This window comes from Tachyglossus aculeatus, chromosome 25 (assembly GCF_015852505.1).
Source record: "Tachyglossus aculeatus isolate mTacAcu1 chromosome 25, mTacAcu1.pri, whole genome shotgun sequence".
NCBI classification, from domain to species: Eukaryota; Metazoa; Chordata; class Mammalia; order Monotremata; family Tachyglossidae; genus Tachyglossus; species Tachyglossus aculeatus.
Window position 1 is genome coordinate 2,569,350 of NC_052090.1, and position 6,325 is coordinate 2,575,674.

At 47.2% G+C, this 6,325-nt stretch overlaps 1 pseudogene; it reads left to right on the forward strand.

Annotated features, from left to right (window-relative positions):
• Positions 1–3,112: 3,112 nt before the first annotated feature.
• LOC119945387 lies at positions 3,113–5,933 on the forward strand (annotated as a pseudogene).
• Positions 5,934–6,325: the final 392 nt, after the last annotated feature.

The following is a 6,325-nucleotide window of genomic DNA, read 5'->3' on the forward strand; positions in this document are numbered from 1 at the left end:
CCCCCCCACCTCAACAGCCCCAATTCACCTTTCTTCCTTCCTAGTCCTCCCACACTGCCTTCTCTTCTACATATCTCTTCTTTTTTAATGGTTATCATGTCTACAGGTCATTGCCAATGGCATCCAATGGGAGCCTTGATGCTGTTGCCGTTTCCGCAGTTCCAGTTACTGGACAGTCACATGAGACTGCTGCTGGACTGGAGTGGTGGTGGATGAGGAAGAGGAGGACTAGGGGTTGCAGGGATGATGGGAAAAGATCCAAGGCTCTTTCTTGTCACTCCTTCTCCTTCTTCACCCCTCCTCCCCCTCCTCCTCCTGGTCTTCCTCCTCCTTCTGTTCCTCTTCTTCTTCTTCTCCTTCTCTTCCTCCATCTCTGACATCTGCTCACCCATCTGTCTGGCCCTGGTTTGGTCCTCTGCAGAGGTGGGAGGTAGGGACACAAAAATGGCATGGCCAGGGTTGTTCAGACAGAAACACCACTGATATCCTCGAGAAGATGCAGCAGTGCAGAAGTTGAAGAACAAACCTCAGTGTCAAACAAAATCCTTACCATTGACTTTAAAGCTCTTGCCCCCTTCTATCTTATGTCACTGATTTCCTACTATAACAAAACATGCCTACCTCACTACTTCAGGACCTGGGTTCTAAACATGGCTCTGCCACTTGTGTGCTGTGTGATCTTAGACAAGACACTCAAGTTTTTCCACTTTCCTAGAGTCTCCAGTCCTTGCCCATCCACCGCCACATCAACCAGAAACTCCTTACCATCAGCTTTAAAGCACTCAATCTCCTTGTCCCATCCTATCTGACTTCTGATTTCCTACTATAACCCAGCCCACATACTTAACTACTCTAACTTCAACCTAATCACTGCACTTCTGTCTCATCTATCTCACTGCTGACTCCTTGCTCACTTCGGGCCTCTGGCCTGGAACTCCTTTTCCCTCCATATTGGAATGACCATCATTCTCCGTACCTTCAAAGCCTTATTAAAATTACATCCCCTCCAAGAGACCTTCCCCAACTAAGCCATCATTTCCCTTACTCCCTCTCCCTTTTTCATCATCAACCTTACCCTTGAATTTATGCCCTTTATTCACTCCACCCTCAGCCCCACAGAGTTATACATAACCATTATTAATTTTAGTATCTGTCTCCCCTTCTTGACTCCTTGTGGGCAAGGAACATGTCTACCAACTCTGTTATATTCTAAATGCTTAGTACAGTACTCTGCACACGGTAAATGCTCAATAAATGTGTTTGGTTGATTGATTGATATGAATGGATGGAAAAGAGACCAGACTGTGGGCCAGGAAAGCGTTGAAAGCCATAGAAACCATTGGGTAAGGTGAGGGACAATCTCAGATTGAGTGGGGTTAGGTTTATGTAGCTCATCAGGAAAGAGGTTATTTATGCAAGTTCTGAGACCCCCATTTCTGAATTGTGCTGTTATCAAAGTTTGCTTCTCTGACAAATAATTTCCTGGAGTAGGTTTCTACCAAGGGGCTGGAATAGGAGCCAGCTCTGTCAGCACTGAGCGTTTCTGCATTAACTCAGTGGCTGTGCGAGGCTGTGATTTATAATTAATGACCACCTCTTTGAAAACCTTGGTTTATATAGCAAAAGAGAGAGCTGCTGGAGCAATGAATACATGTCTTGCTCATGGATTGAAAAATCCAAATTTGTCCTTACCCATACAATGCACATTTTGTCCTTACTGGGCAGTCTAAGTGTAGTTCTTACTTGTTCTCACATTCCTTCCAAGTGTCCAAAGCACTTATATTTATTAAATTACCTTTAGCTTCTATCTCTAGACTCACTCAGCAGTCAGTGGGCACTGCCCCAACCTCATCTTTCTTCTTGGCAACACAAGCATCCAGTATGCAGTCTGGTGTACATTCAGGATTCAAGGTCATAGATCCAACTTCCAATGGACTGATCATCAGCCAGTGATCTCTTTAGGGTCCCCCTACGCAGGGACAAGGCACACCCAAGAGGGTTCAGCTCAGTAATGTTGAATTGGGTCTTCTAGGACTCTCAGAAAGTAGGTACTCATCTTCTTTTCTAATGAGCTGCACAGAGCTATCCATCCCCAACCCTGGAGGGAACCCCAGTCCTGTTCCCTCCCAACTTTCCCAAGATTTCAAGGCCTTTGGGCTTTCTAATCCCCTCTCTCTGCACCCCAAACCTGCTCCACTGGCTCACTGACTACCCCCCCACCTAGAATCTAAATCAGCTTATGTGAATTTAATTTCTTTCCCTCAATTTTAAGGTAACAGAACTTGTTACTGCTTCTGATGCCTCCGCCACCACGATGACTCCTGGGACAGCAAAGTCAAGGAGTCAGGGAAGCTCTGGGGAGGGAGGAGGAGGAGGGAGAGAGGTGGTGGAAGAAAATGAGGAAAGAAAGAGGAAGAGGAGGAGGAGGAGAAGGAAAGTGGTGACTCAGGGGAGAAAACTGTAGGTAGGGAATTCTCCCCCCTAATTCCCTTCCCCATTCTTCCTTTTCTTTCTCCTCCACTGCTGTTGCTGATGCCTGCTTTCTCCCCATTCCCCCAGGCCAAATCCAAACCCTTTTGTGATTCTTTAGGGCAGGGATCAGCTCTACTTATTTGGTTGTACTGTCCCAAGAACTTAGTACAGTTTCCACTTCTTTCAGTGGAGGCTGCAGCCTCGTTCTGGACTCTGTGGCTGGGAGGAAACTCCATCGCCTACATATTGTCTTTGTGAGGAGATAGGAGTGTGACGACCACCCTTGTTGCCATCACGGTTGGAGGAGACTGGGGACCTGGAGAAGTTCTGCCCCCTAGTCCCCTTCCAGCGGGTGCTGCAAGGTTCTCCAGGCCCTCGAAACCATTTGCCAACCTGTCAGACATATCAGGACCTGTCTTGAGCATTCATTCATTTATTCAATTGTATTTAGTGAGCATTTACTGTGTGCAGAGTACTGTACTAAGTGCTTGGGAAGTACAAATCGGCAACATATAGAGATGGTCTCTACCCAACAACAGGCTCACAGTCTAGAAGGGGGAGACAGACAACAAAACAAAACAAATAGACAGGTGTCAATACCATCAGAATAAATAGAATTATAGCTCTATACCCAGTAGCAATGAGCACTGCCAGAGTTTACACAGATGTGAACACACATGGACCCTGTGATTATTGGGACTACAAGTAGCATGTGGGTTGAGTGGGGAAACCAAGATGACTGTCAACTAGTCTGGAAATTGATCTGTGGTTAGAAGAGCAAGGTGTTTGAAGCCATCAACATCACAGAAATGAAAAAGTCATCATCAAAATTCTCAAGCCAGTGAAAAATAAGAAAATCAAGTGAGAAATAAAAATCTTCGAAAACCTGCAAGGGGCACCCAACATCATTCTCCTGGCTGACACCGTCAAAGACCCTGTGTTCTGGATCTTGACCCTGTTTTTTGAACATGCAAATAACACAGATTTTAAGCAACAGTAACACACATTCACGAACTATGATATCTGGTTCAACAAGCATGCCAAGGACTATTGCCGCAGCATGGGGATCATGCACAGAAACGTCAAGCCCCACAGCACTGTGATCGACCATGAGCACAGAAAGTTGCAGCTCACAGACTGGGGCCTGGCCCAGTTCTACTACTAGGGGCAGGAGTACAACATGTGAGTGACCTCATGCTACTTCAAGGGACCTGAGCGTCTCATAGATTACTAGATGTATGATTACAGCTTGGACATATGCAGCCTGGGCTGTATGCTTTTCAGCATAATCTTCCAGATGGAGCCCTTCTTCCATGGGCAGGACAACGATGACCAGGTGGCGAGAATAGCCAAGGTCCTGGGGATCAAAGACCGGTACAACTACATTGACAAGTACAACACTGAGCTGGACGTGCACTTCAATGACAACCTGGTCAGGCATTCATACAGCCAACGGGAGCCTTTTGTGCATGGTGAAAACCAGCACCTAGTCATCCCCAAGGCTCTGGACTTCCTGGACAAGCTGCTGTGATCCGATCGCCAGCCCTGGCTCACTGCCATGGAACACCCCTACTTCTACCCCATTGTGAAGGTAGGTGCAGACGGTCTTGTCCAACCTGCCCGGGGGCAGCACCTCCATCAGCATCAGCACCATGATGGCAAGGATCTCCTTAGTGCCAACTGCCTTCCCTTGCTCCTCCTCACCAGCTTCCCCATCATCACCTTGGCCAAAGGCACCACCTCTACCGACCCCTGGGGCTCCTGATATGCCCCACCATGGGTACCCCGCAGTTATGTCAGCCCAGGGCAGGTAGGGTGGAGGGGATCTGCCTGTCTGCCGGGGCCTTGCAGTTACTTGTAGATTTATAGTAGTACAGTCATTATGAAAAATAATTTATTCTAGGCTGACATTTTTCTTTCTCCCCCACTTTTTTCCTTTCCTTTTCTTATTTTTTACTCAAACTTCTTTGGAACTAAGGGGCCCCTTGACGATGACTTGTGGATGGTGGAATATTTCACAGACAGTTGTGTGTTTTTGTTTTTTTGGGGGACCTTTCTCTTCCATGTCACCTCCTCATTACTTGAGCAAGGATGAACCAAGTCTTCTCCCAGCAGGTGGTCTCACTCAGCCAGGAACTGCTTCCCCTGACTCCCAATCCCTCCTGACCCTCCCCCTCCAACATTCACACATTCACACACACACTCACATTCACCCCCACACACAACGCATCCCAATCCTCAGGCTTCTGGATTGGGACTTTTCTCCAAGCCGCATGGCTCAGTGGAAAGAGCGCGGGCTTTGGAGTCAGAGGTCATGGGTTCAAATCCCGGCTCTGCTAATTGTCAGCTGTGTGACTTTGGGCAAGTCACTTAACTTCTCTGGGCCTCAGTTACCTCATCTGTAAAATGGGGATGAAGACTGTGAGCCCCCTGTGGGACAACCTAATTGCCTTGTAACCTCCCCAGCACCTAGAACAGTGCTTTGCACATAGTAAGCACTTAATAAATGCCATTATTATTATTATTATTATTGTTATTATTATTCTCCAGAGGGCCTCCCCAAGAGCAGACTCGGGGGAGAGAGGTGGAGGAGGAATCCTAACCAAGTGGAAGACAGCTTGGTGGGTCATGGTGGTGAAAAATGGCATGAAGGGTCAGGGGTGTTCTCTAAAATTCCTCACTGACCCAATCCCGAGCTCTCTCTGTACAACCTCACTCCCCCTTCCTTTAGGGGAAGGGGAAATCACACTCACATAGTTCAGTGGAAAGATAATGGGCTTTTGAGTCAGAGGTCATGGGTTCAAATCCCAGCTCCACCAATTGTCAGCTATGTGACTTTGGGCAAGTCACTTAACTTCTCTGTGCCTCAGTTACCTCATCTGTAAAATAGGGATTAAGTCTGTGAGCCCCCCATGGGATAACCTGCTCACCTTGTAACTTCCCCAGCACTTAGAACAGTGCTTTGCACAAAGTAAGCATTTAATAAATTCCATCATTATTATCTGAAGTCCCAGGGTTTCAACAGGTGCCTGCAGGAGAATAGAAGATCCCTGGTTCTGCCAATTTTCAGATTAGTGGCAGAGGAGCAGAGGGTGCGGGCTGGGCTGTAGAAGGAGAGAAGGGAGGTGAAGTAGGAGGGGGCGAGGTGATGGGGAGCCTTGAAGCCGAGGGTGAGGAGTTTCTGCCTGATGCATAGGTTGATTGGTAGCCTTTCTACAAGAGACACAGCCCAAGTTTGATAACTTCTGGATTCCTATTTGCCTCATTCTCAGACTTTATAGTGCCACATGTATTTCTCTGCATTCTCTGCAATGTCTGCATTGCATAAGGCAGCAGAAAATCGAATGTCAGTTTTTAGATTGGCCCCATTGGCAAGGAAAAGGTTTTCAGGGTTTTTTTTTTTAAAGTATTTCTTTTATCCTGTTGAAAGCAACCCCTTCTTTGTGGTTGTTGGAAACTAGAAAGTTGGTTGTTTATTGTTTTGGGAGGGTTTGGAGTGGCCTGGGAGTCAAAGAACCTGGGTTCTAATCCCAGCTTTGCCACTTGCTTCCTGTGTGACCTTGAGTGAGTCACTTCACTTCTCTGGGCCTCAGTTCTTTCATCTGCAAAATGGAGTTTCAGTGCCTGTTATCCCTCCTATTTAGACTGTGAGCTCCTTGTGGGGCCTGCTAAGAGAAGCAGTGTGGCTCAATAGGAAAGAGCCTGGGCTTTGGAGTCAGAGGTCATGGGTTCAAGTCCCACCTCTGCCAATTGTCAGCTGTGTGACTTTGGGCAAGTCACTTAACTTCTCTATGCCCCAGTTACCTCATCTGTAAAATGGGGATTAAGACTGTGAGCCCCACCTGGGACAACC